Source organism: Syngnathus floridae, chromosome 3 (assembly GCF_059516105.1).
Source record: "Syngnathus floridae isolate MCC-2025c chromosome 3, RoL_Sflo_1.0, whole genome shotgun sequence".
Classification (NCBI taxonomy): domain Eukaryota; kingdom Metazoa; phylum Chordata; class Actinopteri; order Syngnathiformes; family Syngnathidae; genus Syngnathus; species Syngnathus floridae.
Genome location: NC_142415.1, coordinates 8772552 through 8798480, shown reverse-complemented (window position 1 = coordinate 8798480; position 25929 = coordinate 8772552). Strand labels below are relative to the sequence as shown.

Sequence of the window (25929 nt, the reverse complement as noted above, 5' to 3'; positions counted from 1 at the left end):
TAACATCGTATTGAAATAGATAGTGCAAAGCCAGACTAAGTGCAATTGTTTTGCATTTGTACTCATCCATTATTCAGGCCCCAGCACCTAAGAGTCATACGGTGGTATTGGTTAGACAAATAACAGCAATTGCCATTTCTGCAGGGATGGGGAGCGGTGGAAAATAATTAAGGGGGTGGAGGTATTTTAATAATGCAGTGAATGGAGTGAAATAAGAGGTGGAATGTTAAACACAGTTTAAACTATGCCTGCTCTCTTCCAAAGAAATGGCTTGTCTCCAAGAGCAAGTAAGGGAGAGAGAGGAAGGATAGAGCTACAAGCGATGTCAGCGGTTGAGCAATATAACTTCTCGGAGGTAAGTCCTCTACCTTGCGGCGTCAACTCCCTTGTGAGCACCAAAGAGAGAAGGCTTGTAATGTGGGCTCCATTACCAAGCAATATCAATACTTAATGTGCTTATCTTGAAAGCTCAACTACAGAAAAATTGCAATAGAAAATGACTGAGGTGAATTATATTTTTTCAATTGCCAGGCAACTCAGCTTTAACACTAAACTGTGTGGGTGTTAAAGTGCCCCCATTCTATCTAAATGAATGATTTTATTTCCAAAAGTGGTGCCATAGCATACTAGATAGCGTGTGGAGGAATTTTTTCAAACTCACTTAATTTTTCCAAAAATGTATGGATATTAACTAGAACAATATTTTTGTTCATCTATCAATGCCAGCGACGACGTGGCAGGCAGAATAATGAAATGCTCTATTAGATGGTGGAAGTGAGAAAAACCTGCATTATCCATCTGTTGCCATTCATACAACAGAATAACTCGCGGCTTCCTGAAAGGTGAGTTTAATCAAACCGGCTCAGATTTCACACAAATCAATTTGTGACAAGCTCAGTTAATTAACAGTTAACAGTTGAAATTATTATATCTGCACTTCAATTTATTTTCAATTCCAACCAAGCCTAAATCACAAGTGGGTCTTAGTTGTATTTTGCAGTTTTTAAAAAACATATTACAAACTAATGCTAATTCAGTGATTTTTGGAGGTCTTATATTCAACATAAAATCTAAAGAGCAGCATGACTGTTCTGCCTTTTGTCAGAAATAAACAAGCGATCACTCTAAAATGATGTGTCATCGCTTTAATGAAAAATTTTATGAATGTAAAATGATGATGGTATTGGGCATCCTTACCTTATCCCTTAAACGTATTCATCAAAGCAGATATTCTTCAGCAACCACAAGTTAGAGTAATTTTAAAGGGGACACTTTGAGAAATAGACTTTTTAATCGCTTCCATACAAATTGAGAGCCATCAAGGGAAAAAATTAATCAACTAATGTAAATATTTTTATCAAGTTTTCAAAAGGTGTCTGAAGTGTCTAATTTACATGTGCATCTAAAAGTACACATACAGAAAGTTTGTCAAGGGCAATTTACGAAGACACCTGGGAACAGTTCTAAATTGTGAAATAAAATTCATGATATGGCTCTTTTAAATTCCACCTAATTGCAAGGCGGCTTTCAGTCAGAGCAGCCGAGTGTTTATATTGTGAAGAATATTAATACTTAAGCAGCTACAGACTCAGACAAGTGACACGAAGAAATTCTCTGCTTTACACTAACACTGAATCTATAGGATAGGCGAGTTGGGTTAAAAGAGCATTTTTACCCAGTACTCTGTAAACACTATCCTTCCACATTTAATAAGACGCACAACAGATGTTTTTAGCCACATTTTATCCCCATCATAGCACTACTCTCATACAAAATGGCCAACCATCTGCTTTCGGCAGTAAGCCGACAGTGCGCCATATAATCCGGTGGGCCTTATATATGGACCAATATTGAGCCATTACGGCAGGCGTGTCCAAGTATATGGACTTATATATGGACAAAGTTTTAAAATGGGGCATTCATTGAAGGTGCGCCTACTAATCCGGTGCGCCTTATAGTGCGGAAAATACGGTACACAAATTTCCCTTTTTTTCCCAGACTATAGGATTTACCAACATATTATGACTTCTTTGTTTTAGCCTCAAGCATTTCTGACTTTCATACTTCTATAAAGAGAGACATCGCTGGGTGAGTTTACTGAGGCAATGTTGGAATTACTGTGGTATCGTGGCCACTTATAGAAAGTGCGTATGGAGAATTACTGTATGTCCAGTCTAATACGTGAGTGTTTTGAATAGTCTCAAATGGTTTGAGGAAACAGAGCATCGGCTTGCCTCTGAAAATGAGGAAACACCACAACAGGCAACCAGTGAGAACGAGGGAGCAGAGAGCATGAGGCTAGAAAATGAGGTTGTCTAGTTGATAAGTATGGGCTGTTACCTCTGTCCCAAATCCACTTTGCTCTGTGTCATTAAAGGTTTTCGGGAGCTCAGTTTAAGGTGATGCCATGATATTCTATACTGTGCTCTCAAGATGAGGCAATATTATTAAGCATAAGCCCATGTTGGAAAATAACAGAGCAAAAGTACATTGGTGCATAACTCATCCAAGCATCTCCATGAAACAGGCAAGAGCCATCCTTGTGGAAAAACACTGAAAAGGATAGCGATAAAGAGTCTGCTCGAACAAAGACCTTGTTTTGTTCCATCAGTGTCTCAGCAGGAAACCTCTTCCCTTACTGAGACACTGTCTGAGAGCAACCATATTGACTACCCTTCTTATTGAGCCACTCTTTAGACAGAACTTTCAAAACCAGTTGGTTTTACTGCCAAGGAGCCCCCTGTGTGACTGGGAGGGAGGGACAAAGGCAAGGGCAATCTTAGTAAAACGCTTCTCAAACACACAAAGCCAGTGAAGAATTGGAATTGCAATTTAAAAGTCTGAGCAGCAATAAGTACAGGTCTTATTGCTTTGAAATACACTGCAGGCACTTTTTTTTTTATGAGTGTGGCCGAAGACATGAACAAACTGTGACTTGCTTGAATGTCGCCACACGACTCACATTAGTCTTCACAGAGTCAAAAATAATTGTGCAAGTGAGGACAGACTGATCTAACAACTGAAGAGGAAGCTTGACTTTTCTTCCACTTGTCTCAATTACCATTCTATTTTTTTGCTATGGGAAAGACGTTTTAAGTTGCAAAACAGAAAGCCAATAAAGTCAATACAACCAAGTTACTTCAGAGAGATGCATGGTTGGGAGGTGTGTCAAGTTTGGCTGTCTACCTGATTTAAATATTTAAATCATATTTGTTAGATAACCTGTTAATGTGATAATCAGCATGGTTTTCTCTCCTCTCACTCCCTGCTGCCCCCTTCACCGCGTAGGCCGGATCACACGGAAGAACGTGACACGTCAAGAGGCATCGCCGGCAGTCGAGCTCATGTCAAGGGGTTGGTTTTGTTCTCCCACTTACAGGATTGATAAACAAACGCTTCCTAGATATTACTGGAAACCGGTTCCCGAAAAGAACCAGTTTTTAATTCCCACCCCTGCCAGGTAACCACACACAAAAATGACAATTATGTGGTTAAGCCTTATCTGTGTCACACAACATGACCCATTTAATAAATATTTGGAGCAAAACTGAACAGATACCTCCACAAATGGAAGAATGCACAGAAAGATGGATTTCCTTATGTGTGTTAGTAGTTGATCAAGATCCGGGAGGTATTACACAGTGGGGAAAGCTCCAACCTGCTGTGGATGTGATAATTAACCGGCAGTGATTGAGGCTCGGATTCGCCCTCTTATTTGACTTCCCCCCATGGGCCCACAGTGAAGGAGCAACCCACTGAGACAGCAATGCAGACCAACACAGATGCTGAGCACACTTTTCTTTGCTAATTTGAGAAAAACACAGTTTTACATTACAATAGGTTTTGAACTGAATTTCAGTCAACCACTGATAACTGAATATTCCACACCGATTTCATAATAGACACATTGCGTATAGGCCCAAAGCACCGCAGCAGCATTCTAAAGAGACAGAATTTGTTTCTGAATAATTCAGGAAACTAGAAAAAATCTCCAGTTTTCCCCCAGTCCTGTGATTATCCAAGTCTGTAATGATTTCATCCATCTGGGGACAAGCTACCGGATCTACGTATGGACACGGCCAGGAAGTAGTTGACAGACTGGGCAGATTGAGCAGAGTTCCTCCTCTCTGTGAACACCACCAAATGAGATAGTCATCTGAGACAGGAACTCACATTCATCTTTCGCCCTACCAGTTCCACCACCCTCAGCCCTCCACCGCCACCACGAGACTAAAGAAACGTCTATGGATTTGGAAAATATACCCAATAGTGTTCTCTAGCCCACTGGTTCTTGCAACCATTTTCACTCATCAAAACACAAAAGAAATCAATAAACTTCAGAATTCCCTTCACATTTAAACGTAGCAAATTATAAGCATTGGATTCTTAAATCAATATTTCCTCCAAGTTTGGTCTTGTCCGGAAAAGGAATAGTCAGACTCTAGTCCCCTTAAACCACAATTTCATTTTGGTTGAATAATCCTATTAATCTGCATTTAGCCTGGAATTCATGTTGCCCTCTCTCGAGGACACCGACACAAGACACTTTTTATAAAATCATGAGCTGGAAAGGCATTGTGGAATTTTATGCCTGTTGCCCCAATTGTGCGTTGAGGTTTATGTAAACAGCTGAGAGAAAAAAACAGAAGAAACTGATGTCCCTGTCTGCACGTGGAAGGCCGTAGACGAAAATATAAATTCAAATACTGGGATGGCATTTTCAGATGAGTTGATTCGCTCTTCCTGAAAGCAATGTGAAGGAACTCTGGTTTTTTGGGATATTTTACAGTGCATAAACAGCTTCAAAGTGCTTGATGGGGAGGTGCTGATAAAAGAGGAGCAAGTCTCTGCATGCTCGCAGCCTTTTGGAGAAAATCATTTAACACTGTCATACAAGGGATCAAAGTCAGCTAGATTATTCTGGGAGGGAGACTTAATGACTGTTTTACCTGAAATCGAACATGACTCTGAAGAGGGAGCAACAGCAATGTCTAAATTCTCTTATTAATTTATACAAACATAGTTGCTCCATCAGAGCACAGACTTTTCCATTACACATAAGGCACAGCTCATTAACGTCATGACACATAGATACAAAACATCCAGTAGATAACAAGACATTCAGGTGATAACAGAACAAATGTCTGCCTTATGAGGATATGTTTTTCCTTCTTTTCCCTTCCCTTTTCTTCCCTTCCGTATTCCTGCTTGCGGACATTATAAAACCTTCTGATCTGGAGCCTGACGTTGTTGTTTCATCTGCTGAAGTGCATTGTGTACTGACTGCCGTAAAACAACCCAAGATCTTGCAGTGTATCATTTGCTCATTCTTTTTCAAAACATTGAAAAAGAATTAGATGCATGAGGCCTGCATGCAAACAAAACGAAACCACTTGAAAACTGCTTGAAGAAAAAAATCTGTAAGGTATGATTTTTTTTCTTTTAAGTGTGCTCATGCCTAAGTGTCAATATAAATAAATGAAGACTCTGCAAGGTCTCGTGAAAGCTTGCTTCAAGTTCATATTTTTTTCCTGGTTTACACAACTTGCTGCAGACGAAAAGCTAACAAGTTGTTAACATTTTTTATCCACCCGCATTTTCTCTATGATCGGAAAACTGAAAATCAGAAAATGGGTTATTATCTGTTTATTTTAGTTTTTGAAACAAATATGAACAAATATTTTTCATGCTGTTTTGTATTTGAAAATGAATGAACAAATGATACAAGGACTCGGCTACCGTACAGAATATGCATGTTGTTTTTAATGAGTTACTTGAACTGCCATCAACTAGTTGTGCTCATGTTGCTGGTAAAGTAAAGATTATTTTAGAAGCAAACTCCTATGGTGGAATGCATTAGAAACAGAATTAACTGCCCAGGTCTATAGCCAACCACAAAACAGACAAACTGCCCAAAAGGGCTCAATGCAGACGGTGGTGGAGCTCAAGTCTCAACTATTTTATATATTCAAATCTGCCTTGCTGAATGGTTATCGGTGAGTTTACAGTGTGTGACAATCCTCTCAGAATGACACCCTCCTTCCTCTGGGCATGCTTTTCCATTCAGGAGATCTGCAAGCTTGCCCACATCTGTTCAATCATTACACTGCTTTGTTTGCACTTTTGTGCCACCACATGGATTTTTTTTTCTTCTTCTTCACGCTCCAACAGCGAGTGTGAGGCCGGCGCCAGTCTCTGCTTGTGTAACTACACAAACAAAAGGATACTGAGGGAAGTAGTAAAGTGGGTGGCAAATATGGAGGGTAAAGTGCTGCAAAAAGATCACCTTTGAAAGGAGCTGCATCATTTCATATCCTCATAAAACAGCGATGGGCACACATTTTGTCATACATGCCAAAAAAACTTTCAGCTCAGAGGCAGGCCAATCATCATTAGGTTTGCAACTAAGTTCAGCATTTTGCAAGAAACGAGTTATAGTCTACAATCCTCTTTTGAAAACCAGAACTGGAAAGCTCTTTGACAGTAGAAGTCAAACCATTTGGCTCAGAAACTCTGACAAGCCAAATAGAAGGACTTTTTTTGCCTTTTTTTGGGGCAGGCACATCCACCTAAAAACTACCAGAGAATCAAGGTCGATCTCCTTTAGGGTAATACGTGTGGCCGTTAGTTGACCACGTGTCAAGAGCCTAAGATACAACCAAATGACCTGTGTTGTGTCAAAGAATCTACAAGTAGAGATGCATAGAACAGTCTAGACACCAATACTGGGACTATATTTGAGTAAGTTCTAATAACAAACACTCCATAGGTAGCGCAAGCTGGTGTCATTTACATTGGGTTAGCTCAGTCGCTACGAACATTGCGCACTTGCAGCAGCTGATGGTTTCACGCTAGGCAGGACTATACACTCAGTGACTACACACTCAATACACCAACATAAAAATTTGGCTATTTTGAGTCTGAGTGGTTGTGCCGGGAGAGTGGAGAGGGATGAGTGGGATGACGTTTCTACACTGTGCAATCAATCATTAAAATGTCAGGGGGAAACAAACAATCTTAAACATAACAAAAATGTATATCTCACCTCTACGGAAGATTTCTTTAACACTAAATAATTGTTATGTTTAACTGTTTAACAGTGATTTGTTTAAATCATTTTTTTAAATTTATTTGACAATGTTGTAGTTGCAGACAAGCACATTTATTCAAAATTTTTGTATTATTTTTGTTTCTAAAATAAAACAAAGTTCAGATAGGAATATGGAGTATAATTGTAGTTGATACGATTTTGTCGCTACCTGTCACTAGCCATGTATGCCAACATTGATCCAAACCAACTGAAAAGCTCTATCTTTCAAATGATGCTGCAAATGAATACCATATAACTAAGAATAAAGCTGTTTAATCAATGTCTGTGGCAGTGTGGGTCAAAACTGCTCATTTGTATCGTTCAACAGTAGCATTTGCAAGACTGCACCCATTCTCTTGTGCAAGTGTTATTAATGTGTCAATTAATTGCATAACAATGTAATACAAACTATTTTTGCCTATATAGACTGTTTACATTTTCAATGTAAATGTTTTAACTTTTCTTAACAGGTTACAAAAACCTCTTGCAGTACTGCTTGAAGATTTCCGAATGAAATAAAAGTGGAGCGATTACGCCTTATTATTGTATCATATCAATTTGGCAGTGCCCTAACCACAAAACATTCCTATCTCAGCAATTACTGGAACGCTTCAGTCACTTAGTTAGATAAACCCTATTTCCTGAACACCGACGGCTTGATCGTGTGATGATATCATGAGCATGTGTTTTTGTGTGCGGGGAGAGATCGAGGGCATCACGAGGAATCCCTTCTCTCTCTCTCTCTCTCTCTCTCTCTCTCTCTCTCTCTCTCTCTCTCTCTCTCTCTCTCTCTCTCTCTCTCTCTCTCTCTCTCTCTCTCTCTCTCATCATTCTATCTGCATGTGTCCCTCTCACAATGGAAACACACATCGGGCGGCGCATGAGCACTTGACACAAACATGTCCTGTGGCAGATTTGATCAGAGTGCAGCTGGCGTGCCGTCTTATCATTCGGCCAAGGTGTGTAAACAGTCTGTTGCTGAACATAACAGCCTGTAAATGTTTACTGTATTTCAAGAGCGGACGTAACCTCCGCAGAGCAATACAGTCCGAGAGCCAATTCTCCTGTAAACAGCAGCAAGTATTTGGAGGTGGCTTTTATTTTCAATTGGCTCAAATGAGGCATTCAAACATGGCTTACCAGCCGCTAAATACAAAGCTCTCCTGTCAGTCTTAACTGTAAAGTTTCCATTAAAAGGGCATCAATAAAAGATTATGTATTTAATACACTGCGTACGTACAACCTTACTTATTATAGTTGCCATAAATAATGCACCGGAGGGGTGTCAGATGGGGCTGCGTAATGCTGAGGTCACATTTTTCTGGCATGTTGAAATTCTTTCACAAATAGATGAGTGACACATTTTTGTGACAATGGGCTTGGAAATGATGACGAATTGGTTGCACATTTTTCGTTATTTGACCATCCCTCTCCGATGCAACTGTGTTTTCCCCTTCTTTGTTTCTCCCTACAAGCCTGATGTATAATGAGGAGTGCTGCCTTAAATGCGTGTCGGCGAGACGAGCCAAGCTGCCAAGCAAATAAGTGGCTGAGCGGCGGAGGCTGATGAGCAGTAATGATTTGTGTGCAGTTCAGTCTTTCCCCTTGAGGGTTTCATGCACATCCCACCCGTCCACCCTGAACACCACACCGACTTAAGAGGGTAAGATGGCCCCAAATGTGCCTAATCCTGAACACGGAAAACTAACGATCCGGCGTTTGTGTGTGTCTTTTCAAAATGGTGTTCAGCAGAACACAAAACGAGCATCAATATGCAAGAATTTGTGTCTGTGGTGCGGGATATGTGTTTTATAAAGGCAGAAATAAGCATATGTTAAAAGGATATCAATTTGAGTAGAACATGTTAACATTATTGCCACAATATTGCTTTTCCAGCTATCATTAGGCCTTTGATTTCAGCCCACCCAAAACCCTTTCTGTTGAATACAAATGTATGGTAGCCCATCCGCTTGACGGAACCACATGCAAGTTCAAACAAAGAAAACCCATTTACATCCCTATGGCAGTTAATTTTTTTTCTTGATCAAACAATTAACCTTATTGGCTGGGAGGAGTAATCCCACGGTATGGTAGGTGTTAAGCTCTTAGAGAACAAACCAAAAAAAAAAACATACATGATTAGACACCAGAAAGAGTTTCCATATTTAATCGTCTCTCTTAAGCAGAGTGGTTCTTGCAGGTCACTCGTCCTCCTGAGTGTTTGCTTCAATTATTAATACTGCCCTTGAAGGTTGTTTAACCAAAAGGCGAGGCAGTAGTACAAAGTACCCACAGGCAACTTCAGTCCTTGTTTACATGCTTGTGAGGATTATGACCGAGTGCTCGCCAACTAATCAGCCACAGTGCTGTCAATCAGACGTGGTTGCTATGGTTTTACTCGGTCAGATTTAATCAACAGTACATAGGTGTCCTGAATATAAAGACAAAATGGACAGGAATCCACAGCAGCAATCTAATACAAGTAGTAGATTGTAAATTCCTGGTTGTGTAAAGGCTCTTTAAAAGTGCTCAGGGTGAGACGAGCTGTGGTGCAGCGATATGGAATTAGCATAGAGAATAATCATCTTCAAAAGCAGCGACAAATACACACTGCCACCCAAAAGTAAACACATTTTTAGAAAGCACATCCAAAAGAGGAAGGTATTCCCTACCAAGCTGTCTTGGTACATTGAGAAATCTTTGGATAGCAAAAAGAAATGGCAGCTTGCCCAAATCCACAATTGGAGTGGACCCTGATTTTCAAATGTTATGAAGAAAAAAATGGCAGCTTGCCCAAATCCACAATTGGAGTGGATCCTGATTTTCAAATGTTATGAATGAATATGCCTTCATCAGTTATGAGTTGCAATTATATGTGTGACACGAGTGGCACTAATTCTCTATTTGAAAAAGATACACGCTGCTTAAAAATGGGATCGGTCCAGAAAATTGGGTAAATGTGACCCAAGTTTGGGTTATTCTGCAAAAAAAACAGCCCCAAACAAAAAATGAATACAAAAAATTGCTTATTTTGTGCAAATTGACATAACTTCCTGGGTTGGTCCATTTTTAACCCAAATTGGGGTGTTTTTGACTCCGCAGTTTTTCGAGAGTACTTAACAGGAAGTGCACTTCATTACTCTTCGGTAAAGCACCGTGTAAAGTTTGCCTTTGCCGTCGCTACAATTACAAATGCTTTTACTGTATTGCACACAAGTTGTATGTTTCCACTTAAAACACAAATTTAACCCATCAGTTGAGACGTACGTACATTTAACGAACTACAGGTAACAAACAAACTCAAATTGTTTTGGAAAGTTTGAGTCAGTTTGACATTACAATTATCTAAGTACACTTTATGATCTTTGTGTTGCAAATTAACTTTTATGGAATTGTGGTAAGCTGTGATTTTAATGTACCGATTATTTATTTATTTTACTAAAACGAAACTGGAAAAGCAAAGTAGTTTTATTTTGAAATTATTCGATTTATTTACGAGCTGACAGTATAGGTTGAGGTCTGCAGCTAGAGGATTGAGATGTAAGCAAGGGGGGGACTGACAGGTGAGGTCAGCAACTTAGACTCTTTCCTGTGAGTTTAGAGTGGAAGAATTTGGCACTAATCTGTGTTCACGCAGTGGTACTTGTCAAAAACAAGTTGGGTAGTTGGAATTATATTTTGGGTATTCTCATTTAATATAGCGACACGGTCTCTGTTATTGGCGCTCTATTATTGTAACAATACTATATTAAAGTATCTTGGTGGGTTGGTCGTTACTCCACTCACGAGTAAACTAAAGGAATAGTCAGTTGAGTTAACGGTGCACAAACAAAAATGATCAAGCACTCAAAGTAGTTGGTGTATTGGCTCCAGAAAGTTTGTTTATACAACTTCATTCGACCGATGACATGATTCTGAGTTAACTCCAATTCTTTCACTAAAATCCCCCTTACAAGCACTTCATCTTGCAGAAGAAAAGTGAAACAATGAGACTAATCTGTCAAAATGATGTGTGTTTGTTGTAATGCTGTGCATTAGGGGATATGGCAAGTGAATGTTTTACTGATAGCTTCATCCATCCTGAGCACAGGCAACACAAAGGTAATGGAAGAGCCATTCTGACGTGGATTATGGGAATGGGAGCCAAAGCAAACATTGCTACCGTTTAGGCCTCTTCATACTCGTCAGGGCAGAGTGGAGTTGGGAGTTTTTACTTTAGCTTTTGAACAAGTGAAAAAGCGACGAATAAAAACCGTGCCTGCTAGAGCAAAGTGACAGAACGGATGATGCATTTAATTGTATTGCGACACCGATCAAGAAGGCGGCATCGTAGGTGGTACATGCACATCGCACACCGCCGCCTCCAAGCTAGCTTGCTTTGCAGTGGCAGCAACAAGCTGCATGGTGCATATTCATGGTGACAAATTACAATGGAACGGTGCCGGAGAAGGCCCCATTATGTCATCACAGCATGTGACTAAACGGACCAATCATGAAACATCATCCATATAGCATTCGAACCGCAGCAACAATTTTGCAGAGGTGCTGCACGACCCAATGCTTGGGTCATGAGATGCAACGCGGCTATTGTTACCCGTGCAAATATAAATAGGCCTTTACTCTGCATGAAAACTGTATTACAACACAAGACCTTGAAACTCTGTAAAAGAATACCAAGGCAAATATCTGCGAAAATCACCTTGAGGCTTAGAGTTGTCGTCTTCAGTTTCCACTCTTTTGACTATGCCACATTTCCTGTCACATGAACCTGTTTGTACATGCCATTGGGGATGGGATAATTAGCTAGCCCAATTTTTGTAGTGATCTGTGAAAGCAACGGCAATTGTGCATCACTGCCACTCAATTTTTAACACGAAGCCAGAAAAAATGAAAAGAACTTTAATGAAGGGTTGCTGTGAGTTCGAATACTGTTTTTTTTTCCCACTTTCTACGGGAGGAGCATCTGTCGTGTTGAAAGGCAGAGGTGATAATTGGTCTTGGCATTTTTGATGTGCAAACAATACCATCGTCTGTTTAAAGGCTGGCCTGCCCTGACCAGCAAGGGCGGTCCTAACATTGCCAAAATACTGCTAATATCGAATTTCATCCACTAATGAGAAGCTACAAAAATCCCAAATAAAAGGAGTAAAGGTTCAAAAACCCCTCAATAGGAGGTCCATAGATGTTTGACATCTCAGCAAGAATAGTATATATACTCCCAATACAGATAAGAAAAGCTGGTCCAGGGGAGGGCATCGAGTCCATATTAAAGGTGAAAGGCTTGATGAAAGACTCAGTCGATGTTCTGAAGTGTACAGCTTGTCAAGACAGCAGGGGGACAAAGAAATAGGGCTGTCTGGGTCCATGTGCTCACACCCTAGAGGCCCAGCCAATGTTCTTGCTCTCATACACAGCCAACATGGTATTTCCTGCAAAATGTAGGGGGCAGGGCACTGGGCACACCACATGATGTATTTTGGTCATATGGCTTTAGTCTTCTCAGCTTACCCACTTTGGAATATTTTTTCTTTCAACTTTCACCCAAGATCTTTCTGGGTTGTAGTGTGTTATGGTGTTTACAGTTTTTATGTTAAGAGTTGAGTAGCCGGTCTGGGTGCTTATGGAAAGATAAATCATCACCACTATACACACATAGAAACTGATATTGAAACTACAATTCATAAGCACAATTTTTCATTGATTTCAAAACTTCGTATTTATTCAACTATTAAAACTCAACGTTGAAATTAACTTTAAAGAACGACAAGACGATAAATAAGAAGTAAGTCAAATAAGAATATTTTTAAAATAATGACAAAAAATAATTAATAAATATTAATATCAATAAATATTATATGTTAATATTAATCAGTAAAGCTATCTTACAACTCCGGTTACCTTCGTGCCATGTGGACACATTTGTGGTTGTGATGTTTTGTTGATAGCAAGCACCTTCGCGGTCAAAGAAGGTACCAATCACGGCTTAAATAAATATTTTTATGTCAAGTGTTTTATGTCAATACAACACTGACATTCAAATTTTGTCTTTTTGTCCCCGTTCTTTCCGTGAAACAAGAAGCAGAAACATTCTGGCACACTTTGTAAAATAAGACTTCTTGTCTTGACAAAACATGCATTCCCTCACCCTCTCTGATCCCATGCAGGCTAGCAAGTTACAACTAGCAGGTTGTTACCTGATAACAACTTGATACGTTATTGCCTTCAGCAACAAAACAAAGCTGCTAAAAATATCCAATGTCTTATCTGAAGACAAAAACAACTAAGGCTTTGTACACAAATAAGGATTTTTCAAATGTCAAAAGATTAGTTTTTACCTGTATCACACACATAAAAAGATAAAAATATCATCAATCAAATTCAAATTTAATATTCAAGGCTGTTGGTCGCAAACAGTTTTGGACACATATCAGGAATAATCCAATCTTAACACACCTTAGACCAAAAGATTAGATGGTCAGGTGTTTGACCTTCCTGGTCGGAAAATAGCAAAAACAGCCCGATTTTTAATTGAGTTCTACTCAAGGATATCCAGTGTAAAATTTGCTCACGAGTCACAATTGTTCATTGCATGACCCAACACTGCCAAAGAAACGAATCAAATATTAACACAGATTAATAGTCAGGCAGAAATCAAATGTTCTATTTTATTCTATTGTATTCAATTAGCCTTGAATGCACCCTGGGTGCAGAAACAGCAAAATCGACCACTTGATGGTTATCGCCAGTATGATGGGCCAATCACACAGGTCCAGATTGCAAATGTGGTACTTCTAAGGGGGTAGGGGAGTCGCGCTCTTGTATTGTTGTAGGAATCAAATAGCGTTGCCATAGCGACCCTCGGTCAGTGGCAGCCTCTATGCAGTAACCAGAGAATGGAGACCCCCTTGGGTTCACCTTCCTCCCCTCTTGCCGCCAGTGTGTTTATTGGAGGTCACAGGTATCCAATTGCTGTAAGGCAATGGTCAAAAAGTCACCCTCGGAATAAAAAAATCAGATCCCCTTTAAGTTCTAAGCCCTTGTCGTAGCTAAAGCGCTACATGCGCGCAGTCCAGATTTCAAACATACATTTAAATACAAAGAGCCAAAACAGGAGCTGAAGCTTGTTGATAGACATTTAGGGGACAGAGGCACGACAGAAAGGGGAGAAGGAAGGACAAGTCCCAAACCTCCGGTCAACACAAAATAAGCAGTTGGCTGTTTTCAAATGTCTATGTGCGCGTGCACTCCCACACTCTCACAGCACACAGGTAGTATTGTCTGCAGCATGGGGCGCTACTGGAAACGAGCCAGCTCAGCCAGTCACTGGGCGAGTCCTGCTCCAGTCCACTGGCTTTACCACGCTAGACTCAACAGATCGCGCCAGCTCTTTAACTCTTTCCTATTCATCAGTACTGCCATCACAATTCATGTTTAAGGCCATAACAGGGGTCCCACATGTTGATATAACACAGCAAATAGTGCACTTCTTATTTTTACAAACATCACAGACGACTGCATGATTTGTGTTGATGTCCCCCATGGTGATTTCCTAAAAAAAAAAAAGAGAGAAAAAAAGACATTTTTGATTTTAGGGACCCCAGCTAAGACTGCTGACTAACCACGGAGACCATCCCAAAGGAGTTGCACTGCATCCTTTGATTCCAGGGACTGTAGAAACGTCTCTTCTTTAAGGTGTACCTTCAAAGGCCTTTTGTTCCTTTGTGGCAATGTTAGGTCGGTTAAAAAAAAAAAAGACCGTCCTTACACTGGGGAAATATAGCGTCCTTACACTGGGGAAATATAACGATGGTGCAGAGACAAAAACACACTCGAGGAAACGGAGTGGTTAAGCTCTTTGGACAGCTGTCCACAAGGAGTTGCCATATAATAAAAAAACAATGTCCTGATTGTTAGAAAAATTGTATATATATGTTATCATGCGTTCTCTAATGAGTACTTATTCACAATGTTACTGTTCAGTATGCTTGCTGCTTTGCCTTGCTTATTCTTATCTTGTACAACAGAACAGGAGGATTACGGCTGGGTCAGGGGCGAGATGACGGTTGTGTCAAACAAGATGCTGCTGACAGCTCAGCGTCCACCAGAACAGATCGTGAAAACAACACGTCAAACGATGCGTCATGAACCTTCTGATCTTCCTTAAAGAACGTCACTTTCTCTTTTTATCTCTCAGAATATCGCTTAAACTGTTTTGCTGATATAGCCATATCTGCACGCAACACTTTGTGCGTTACTCTTTGTTTCTTTTCTTACGAGACGAAGCCACAATCTCTTTCCCCCCCCCCTTAAGGGCTAATCGTCTCACACTGTGGGTAGGGCATTTCCAAATAAAAAGAGCGAGGAGTGTAAAACAGATTTTTAGTGTATTTCGGGACTGCTGTAAGTCTGATTGCACTCCTCGCGAGAAAAGACTCAACATTCTGCCTCACTGGTTTTGTCTGCTGATCCTTTTGCTGATTCTGAACCTGACAGATTTTTGGGGGCTCGTCCGGGATCTCAATAGACCTATTTCGGGGTTCCGGCCGACTTTTCGACGCAGGACAAGTCCTTGGCCAAGGCATATAGATAGAGAAACCCTTTTCACGGGGCTGTCTCGATCAGTCGGTTGGACACCGGAGTGGTTGACGAGATCATCCGAGGAGAAGGCCCAGCAGACTGTGAGTACGAATCTTGATTCTGTTGAAAGGAATGAAAGTGTAGTGGCAAGAGGTCACTTGAAACCTTGACAATTCTAGACCCTATCAAGTGCATTTAGAAACAGTTAAATTCTGTATGGGATGCTGGAGTCCCCTGACGTAAACGTCAGTTAAATTCCATAGGAGGGCAGACTCCTCTGTTTTCTAAAGAAGTAAAGACGTACAGGTAGTTGGAGCAGTTAAATCCCGCTGAGGTGTCGTGGGGCCTCCTCACTAACCTTCCTAATGTGTTAGTTTTCTGCTGCCATCTGTGGTGGGTTTTCCTTAACCCTTGTTTAGCTGGTTTGGCTACTTTCTCCATGAAAAGATAGGTTTTATATTACTTTGAGAAAAAGGTAAAGATAAGTTTTCCTTGCACAATAGGAAGGTTAAAGAGTTTGTTCAAATCCACGGGAGGGCGGGCTCCCCTGCTTGCCTGTGAGACGATAAGAATGCGCATTGTGTGAGTGTGTGTATGGTTTGACTGAGAGTGATCTCATTTGAGCTCTCCTTTATGTAAACAGTGGTTTTGTGAGAGTAGAGGAAAGGAGACATTTAACCACTGTTCTGTGAATTAAATTGGCTTTAGGACACTGTAGGTGCCATTCGAATTGCCAACTCCGAAATTTAGAGAAATAAACCATGGGAAAATCAAATAGCAAACAAAAGCCGCTACCCCGACATGAATTAAAATGCAACGGGTCGACACCGAAAATATAAAATATCTTGACAAATGCATATTTTGGACAGAGGTGGTTGCATTATGCGACGTGGCGGTGGCGAGGCTCTCCGCACTTCAGTTGCTCCCCCCACCCTTGTTATCAGCTGGGAAGATTGTCATGTCTATGTTGTGGGCCCGTGTGTTTGTTTCTGTGTATGTTTGTCTTTGTGTATCAGTTCGTTATAAAGGTTGGAATTGCGTTAAATTGGTGCACGAAAACGGTGTGCTAGACAATGGTTTATCAGATTTGCATTGTTAAATGTAACAATTAGAAATTATAGAATAATATGACGGTTGTGGGCAGAAACTCATCCGACGAGGAGAGTGCCCAACCCTCATAAAAATGTGAGAGTAAGAGAAAACATACATTGTAGAACTGGATAAAATTAGGTTAATGATTAGAAATCAATGGTGTCATTATTATTCTCTAATCCCCTGCATTGCAAATGTCTTCTTGATGCAGATAGGTTAACAGGCTAGGACTTTAGTGAGGAGATAATTTATCAATTGATGGGGGTTAGTAATTGTCCGAATTCTAGTCACATGTTTTGAGGGACCACAGCAACAACACTATATTTAATTTGCAGGCCATTATTTAGTATGATATGACAGTGTCTAGCTAAGTAGACTGTTCTATCAAAAAAATGTGAGAGTGAAGGAGGAGGTTTGATTTGTAATCTGACATTTGGGTCCCATTTTGAAGAGTCTCTGCAGGAGCATAGATTGTTTTTGTTTAAAGATATGTTTAACAGTTTATCTCGGTGCAGTAAGGATATAGCAATTTTGCAAGACTTAAAATTAAAAATTAAAAAGCAAAATTACATTCTCATTTTCCCAGATGAGAGCAAAATTGAAAGATAAGGAAGACGAAGAAAAGATAAAAAAGAACTTGCTGTTGCACTAACAGGAAGATGATGACAGTGTCAGCGCGAGCTCGCTTAAGAATCGCAGCTAAGAATGTGATGAATGAAGATGAGAAAAATGATCAAATTACAAAGACAGATGTTGTGGCACGGCAAAGCGAACCATCCTTTCCGTCTTTGTACCCCAAATTAAACAACTAATTGCTTCCTATAATTTGAGAGGTGATGAAGTACAACAGGTTTTCATGGCATCCTTAACCAAACATTCGGCAAGCGTTAAAGGCACCTGGAGTCCTTTTGATCTCCAGGGCCGTCCATTGGAATATAACAGGGTGCCATTACAAATACAAATTGACCAACTATTGGGCAGGATAAAAATAAAATTCCAACGTAGAGCAAATTACACAGACATTGGCCGAACTAAACAAAAACAAGATAAGTTGTTTGAAGACTTTAGACACAGACCAGAAAGAGTGCTCAACTTATGTCTATGATCAACAACTCAAAAATGCTCTACATGCAAATTTGCGACCAGTATTATGTCGACAACGAATAAATTCGACAATTTTTTTCCCTATAAAATGGTGCCGTTTGGGTTTGAAGTATATGGTCGCTTCAAAGGAGGAAAAGCATGATTTAAGATACGCGATTGATCAATGAGAAGGCTATCCCTTGTGCCAGGGGTGTCAAACTCATTTGTTCGCGGGCCGCGGTGTAGTCATGGCTTCTTTTGGAGGGCTGGTATGACTGGTATACCCGAGTAGATGTGTGAGCGCCTCATATTGTGGGAGTTGCAAAACAAGCTGACGAGTAACTCGCTTTCAAATCAGACAAATACGAACTGGTCTAATATTTAAACTTACAACATTATTAAGAGGGAAGATAATTTGCAATTCGAGTAATGACATGAATATGAAGCACAATTTGACACCTGTGCCTTATACAAAGGTAAAGTAGGATTAGGAATTGCTTGCAATATAATTACAAATTAGTTAACACCTGTGTGATTGATTGATTGATTGATTGATTGATTGATTAATTGATTGTCAGATTGAGTGAGTGAGTGAGTGAGTGAGTGAGTGAGTGAGTGAGTGAGTGAGTGAGTGAGTGAGTGAGTGAGTGAGTGAGTGAGTGAGTGAGTGAGTGAGTGAGTGATACGGTTTTGCAGCTTTTTCACGAGGCAATTTAAGACCTCAGAGAGGAAAGTTCCCGACTCTATTGTATCCGTTTCAGACAATACATATGGTTTATATCCAATTACATAAATGTGAAGGGAAAGAATATTGTTTTTTCTGCATTTATTTGTTTTCTGCATTTATCTTATTGTAAAAAGGTGATCTCCGCAGACCCAACCTAAGTACGGAAGGTGAGCAAAGTCTGGTAATAGTGCCTGATCCTGGTGCCAAGATCCAGGGTTGACACGAAAGCTAGCAGAAGCCAATTTCCAAGACACCAACCCGAAGCTCAGGGTGTTGACTCTGAGGAGATCCAAAAACATGAGCATTAGAGAGTCATTTGGTGAGTACTTTAAGCGGGCTGTGGCCTGCGCAAAGTCTGCCATGTGTTTTTGGTTGCTTTTGCTGGTTTGTGTTACCATTGTATTTTTTTTTTCGGGGGTTATTTTATTGGGAGGGATGGAGTACCATGAGCCTCGAACATTCTTCTCTCGGGCAACTACCAACGCTGATTCTAATCAATATGGCTCATGGGGAAAAATTGCTAGACATAAGCACAACACAAAATCCCCTTTTGATCATGTTGTTTGTACACCAGACCGCGTTCCAACTTGCGTACCATGGCTTTTGTCTTGGACTTACAATAACTCATTAATGTTTACTGTGGCTCCTAATACATCTTGTTCTATTATTTTACCTATGAAAAGTTTGAAAGGTTTCGAAATGGTCACCCCGCTCTCTGGTTCCAGTGAAGAGGCTGTGTTCTTTGCTAAACGAGTGACTTTGAAGAATCAGGGCACAAGCCTCCTTTTGACTCTTACACTCCCTGATGGTCAAATTCGTCCGAAGTTCCTAAGTGTGCTGTTGTTTTAATGTTAAACTCATCCATTTCACCCACTCATGATTGTTTTAAATGGGATAAGGTTTACCCTGTTGCCTCTATGACAAAATATAAACCCCTTTTTTCGTCCGATGTAGCTAAGGGTAATTTTACATGCATTAGATTACCTGGTACTGGTGAGAAGCTCGGCGCCCTACCTACTCCATGGTGTGAGTCCATGACCAATGTCACTGCCCCTTTTTTGCCCATTGCTCGTAGTGATATTTGGTTTTGGTGTAATAGTAACAAACTTTATGATAGGTTGCCTTTAAACAGCTCTGGAATTTGCGCTTTGGTAACCCTATTGTTTCCTGTTCATTTGATACCAATGTCCTCTTATGATCTAACATCTTTTGCTAAGTCCGTAGTGCCCGAATACTGGCCGAGAACGAAGCGAAACGCCGAATGGCAGGGCGCAGCTAATCCAACTTACATAGACGCCATTGGTGTTCCTAGAGGAGTACCAGATGAGTATAAGCTGGTGAATCAGATAGCAGCTGGTTTTGAATCCGCCCTGTGTTGGTGGTGTACTCTTAACAAAAATGTTGACAGGATTAACTACATCCACTACAGCGTGCAGAGGCTTGGAGACTGGACCGAGGCGTGTTTCAAGGCGGTCCACTCCCAACTGGCCGCTACTTCCCTTATGGCCTTCCAGAGTCGAATGGCCCTTGACATGCTACTCTCAAAAGAGGGCGGTGTCTGCGCCATGTTTGGTGAGCAATGTTGCACATTTATTCCAAATAATACCGCAGCCGACGGAAGCCTGTCCCAGGCCCTTGAGGGTCTGAGGACCTTGAATGGGAGGATGAAGGAACACAGTGGGGTGAACACGGAGGTTTGGACCGACTGGTTGAACGTGTTCGGAAAGTACTGCACCCTGGTTTCCTCGGTCCTGGTCTCCATTGCCGTTTTCTCTGCCATTTTGACCCTGTGTGGATGTTGCTGCATTCCTTGTCTCCGATCCTTAATTAATAAGCTAATTACAACTGCTATCTCTCCACCAGCTGAGACTTTTCCGTTGCTCCAAAGGGATGACCTTTCGATCGACGGGAGTTCTTTCTCTAGTGACGACTCTGTCAGCGAATCCATTGTGGTAAACCTGTCCGATTTGTTTCGTAATTCTGGCTTTGACGATTAAGACTCAATTTCCTCCCACGTGTAAGTTAGTTCTTGCGAAATGTGATCCCTTGGCTGAAAGTCTTTTGAAGTGGCCATATGGGTGATACGTTAGTCCCCGAGAACTTATGATAAACAGGGGGGAATTGTTAGAAAAATTGTATATATATGTTATCATGCGTTCTCTAATGAGTACTTATTCACAATGTTACTGTTCAGTATGCTTGCTGCTTTGCCTTGCTTATTCTTATCTTGTACAACAGAACAGGAGGATTACGGCTGGGTCAGGGGCGAGATGACGGTTGTGTCAAACAAGATGCTGCTGACAGCTCAGCGTCCACCAGAACAGATCGTGAAAACAACACGTCAAACGATGCGTCATGAACCTTCTGATCTTCCTTAAAGAACGTCACTTTCTCTTTTTATCTCTCAGAATATCGCTTAAACTGTTTTGCTGATATAGCCATATCTGCACGCAACACTTTGTGCGTTACTCTTTGTTTCTTTTCTTACGAGACGAAGCCACAATCTCTTTCCCCCCCCCCTTAAGGGCTAATCGTCTCACACTGTGGGTAGGGCATTTCCAAATAAAAAGAGCGAGGAGTGTAAAACAGATTTTTAGTGTATTTCGGGACTGCTGTAAGTCTGATTGCACTCCTCGCGAGAAAAGACTCAACATTCTGCCTCACTGGTTTTGTCTGCTGATCCTTTTGCTGATTCTGAACCTGACACTGATAGTCTAAAAATATACTTTTGTTTTTACCTATATGAAACTCTTATGGTAATTAAATGAATGTCAGTTCACCAGGGCAAATAAGATTATATAGGGCAACATTGATTAGCTATGAAATTATAATGCCAGAAAACCATAAATAATTAGGTCAATCGTCAGGGCTCAGTGTCGGTTTAAAATTTTCAGCGGGACATAAATTGCCACATGAATGCTCAAGATGTTTGCTAATGTGCTCCATTAGAGGAAGACAAACAATTCTCTCTTTGACTAAAGAGGCCAGATTGAGACGGCTTGGATGTGTGCGGAGGAGGGACAGTGGCTATATTGGTAAAAGGATGCTGGAAATGGAGCTGCCAGCAAGAAGGAAGGATGAAGACCCAAGAAGAGATTTCTGGAAGACTTGAAAATAGCTAGAGTAGCTGGAGTTACAGCGGAAGAAATATGGTTTGATGCAGAAGGATGGTACAAACAGATAATACGCTTTAAATAATTTATAATATTGAAACAAACATTTGACAAAAAGATATATCATTCAACTGGGAAAAAAAGTCATTTGAATGAGATTCTTTCCTTTGTTTCACTTACATATTTCTTGGCACGAATCTTTCTCCAAGAACAAGAAAAATGAAAGGTGCTTGAAAGAAAGTTCAATATTTTATCTCACTGATGTATAACAAGCAAAAGCATGTTGACTCCCCCAAAACGGACTTTTGCATTTTTCACATTAACTGTATATCCCAGGTGCAACATAAACAGTGGCGTACAAGTTTTACAACTATTTTTAAAGGTTTCATGCTATTTCCTGCCATTGCTGAATCATCAAACCAACCATGAATTTGCTGAACACATCTCATAAATCTAGCCACAAAAACACATTCGTTTGTCGCCATATACTGTGTAAAAATACAAAAAGCATCTTTACAGGGCTAATTCCATGTTGACTAAGTGAAAGACCGTGACAAATGTATGAATCGCAACATTTGCCAATGGGACCATATGTGCTCTTCTTTTCTGTCACAATAAGGATGCAGAATGAAGAAGACAGCAAGCATGGATTGGATTTACATAGCGCCACAGCCGAGTCACAGTGAGTGTTCTACTTTCAATTACAACAGCCCAGTGTGGGTTGTTGGGCCTCGTACATCAATTGACTTCTTTCACCGCGTAACTGTGATAGATTGGTAGGTCAATGTGTAGTGGCAGCGTGCATCTCACAAGGGCAGTTCTTTGAACAAGCAGTAAACAAAAAAATAATTTAAAATTTGAAGCCAGAGTGAAAATGGATCATGAAAGACCTGGATGGCTGCAACTCTCTAGTCATTTTTTATTATAGAGGTGCAACGATTAATCGACAACTAATTGTTAATCAAATTAATCAATCATTTTTGATTTAATCAATTAACTGCAGACATTGTTTTATTTGAAACTACCTATATACTTTGAATTTCAGTCCCTGAACGCTCTATTTCTGTAGTCCACAATGAAAGCAGATTAATGTTCTTTTGTGTTGAATCAAAATAAAAACATTGCAACAACTGGTTTTATTAGGAAAACAATGATCAGAGTTTTTGTATATATTTTTTTACACATAATCCCAACTAGTAACATAATCTGAATTAAATGTATGTCTACTTTTTGTTTTGTTTTTACAGCCCAAGTTGATTGTTTTGGTTGATGGTCACTTCAAATGACAAAATTTACCTGTGGCAATAATTTTTTTCCTCAAATTCAGTCAATGTAAATGGATTTCTATTCAGTTTGGCATTAAGAAAGAAACTTTATCCCTTTCTCCTCTACTTGGTGGGGGCTTCTCTGTTCGTCTTTTTTTTTTTTTGGACAGGTCTTAACTGTCACATTAGTTTTGTTACCCCGCTTGCGTGCAATTAAATTCCATTTCATTTTCATTATTAGGTTTGACGAAAACCAGTACATATTAAGTGGTGACAAAAACAGATCTGAATTTAAAGGGACTAAAATAATGGTGAGTGAAACGTTTGAAAACAGCTCTCAAAATGGTTGTCATTGTAAACACTCAACAAGTAGGTTACAATGGATTTAAAATGTCTGCACAGCCCAGTTCTAAAGCAAGGGTGTATGAAATACATATTTACAGGCTGTCACATTGATTTATGAATGGTGGAGAACACAGATCTTTTGTTGCCTGTGTTCACTTTAAGATTATGATCTAAAAAACGCTTCTCGGGCTACATGCACATTTACTGTGACGAGGGACGTGCATTATTCACATAACTCAAATTCTCGACCCAAATATACGCAGCGTAACCTCCTAAACATACACTTCTGCATCGACTACCAGTAAAAAGTTTGGACATGGCTTCAATAACATGGCAAAGTGTGTTCGGACTTTTGACTGGTAGTGCACGGCCAACAGAGTTTTCATTCGTATTCATAGCTTGGATTTCGGAAGATTTAAAGAGAGCCTATTTTGCACATTCACGGTCGTACAAAATAAGAAAAGAAAATGCTCGACAATACAATTAAGTCCTCGACAAAAAATGCATACTCGGTTTTCTCTACCTAGCACCGTCCAAGGCTTTTGTAGTGTTTACCTCTTTTGTAAGGCAGTCTATATTCACTTCTGGGAAAGGAGAGGCTCAGCTATCCCATTCTATCTTGTAATAGCAGAGTGTGGAAAGCACCCAATGCAACCATGAATGCCCCTAACCCCCATTACACCAGTAAAGGATGTGTTACCCTGCTTGGCAATGACACCTCAGACACCCCATGTAGCTCCCTGCCATGAAATCTGCTTGTCTGCTAGGTTTGCAGGCCAAGAATATCCCACCATGCAGACACACTTATCATTTCCCTTCCCCCTCCTGTTGCTGAGGATTTCCAATTCCCCATGCATGATCATTTGCATCTCATTATCTAGGGAAAACTAACACTTTATGTGGCTGTGTCTGGTTTACAGAGACTCATTTATGTGCTAATAAGCAAATTGCTCATGGATGCTCAGTGTACAGGCATGCCTGTCTGTGTCAATGGGGGTTAAAGTACCCGCTGGACCTATAATCACAATACAGATGCCTTATCCTGACTAAAAAAGATCAATCATTCACCTGGGGATACTCTTTGTATTTTCATAGGAGCTATTGTGCAACTGTGACACAGTACTGCGAGTATAAATTAGACATAGAGCCAAAACAACATACTTGAATTAACGACACAGACATGCATGCAATTACAAAAGGTGCTACAGGCATACAATAAGCGCCAAGAATAACAGGAAAGCATGGATGTCTGTGTTAAAATATTGTGTCATATGCACTTCTACCAATGTGGGTTGGTAAAGCACGTTAAGCAATGCATTTTGTGGTTGCCGTAAGCAAACTAGGACACCATGTTTTACTCTCGACAATAGAGAAATAAAATAAATCCGAATGGCGTGTCGGGGAGATAATCTATCCTATGCACAAATTATGACACCCGACCAGCTTCCGGGAACCGTCCTTTTGTTGACAGAGGTCATCGTGTCATTCGGGATTCAACCTGACAAGCACAGCAAATCACCGCGACGTTGCTAAGTGTCAAGAGGAAGTGGGTTTGTTTGCTTATTATAGAGCTAGAACGAGCTAGGTGGGAGGGAGATGCAGAGGATTGACTGATGGGGAAATAGTGAGTGGTAGTGATTGGGAGTAACAAGTCCAAGTAGCATCCAACCAAAAGCATCAACCAAGATGATTCCGAAACTCCCTGATAGTTTCAGAAGTGGAGAAAGGGAAATGGCATCTCTACCGTGAGGTAGTGAAGTGGCACAGTGAGGTCACCTTGCTAATACCTTAAGATGTGCCGGAGACTGTTTGTACAAGCCTTCTTGGCGGCAGTCAGTAGCTATGTACTTAAGCACGGGGTCCATAGATTTCATTGTCACCATGCAGTCGGGAGCTCTATGTTCCATTTCCTGTGATGTATTAACTACAAATCTCCTCAAATACTCTTCCAACCTTACTTTAAAGCAGCAGATACCAAGACAAAACGGGACTGCTCATTTGCTTCTGCCGAGGTTTCTTTGTCTCCAGTGATACACTGATAGCACAGACCCCAGTGCAAGTCTCTGGGGGCAAGCGGAGTGGTAAAAAAAACCCGATGGGACTATTCTGCAATCTCAGCGGAGAGGTTAATTACTCTACAAAAGTGTCAAGTCATTTGAATGCTTCTGATAGAGCAGTAAGAGTGTTAAGTCATTCAAATGCTCCTGATAGAGCAGTAATGGCCATCATCATGGTCTTTTGCGCGCCAAAAAATTATGGTGGTGTCATAGTTTGAAGAGTAGTCTAAAATCAATAGTGACGCAAGCACAGATGAGCAGACTGGTTTCTGGAGATCGCTACTGCTCTTAAGTGTTATGGCACCCCTTTGCACAGTCAATTAACCGGATTCATTAAGCAGTTGATAAGTTTCACTGAGAATCAATTTGGTTCGTATCTCTCGTTCTGTTTGAAGCCAAATAAAACCCACGCATGAAAACCTGACACTAATCACATGTATATAAATGTTATGCTTTAGTTGGACATTTCATGGTTGAAGGCAAACCATTCAGTCTCATATTTCCTAGAACAATTCCTAGTAGTCAAATGCTTTTCATCCAAAGTCTGGTCGATAATTTACTGTTACCGTTATTTAATACA

At 40.5% G+C, this 25929-nt stretch overlaps 1 protein-coding gene across 11 annotated transcripts in view; it reads right to left on the bottom strand.

Annotated features, from left to right (window-relative positions):
- Window positions 1-25929, bottom strand: part of neo1a (neogenin 1a) — a 125501-nt gene that overhangs the window by 79053 nt on the left and 20519 nt on the right. The window lies entirely within an intron of this gene.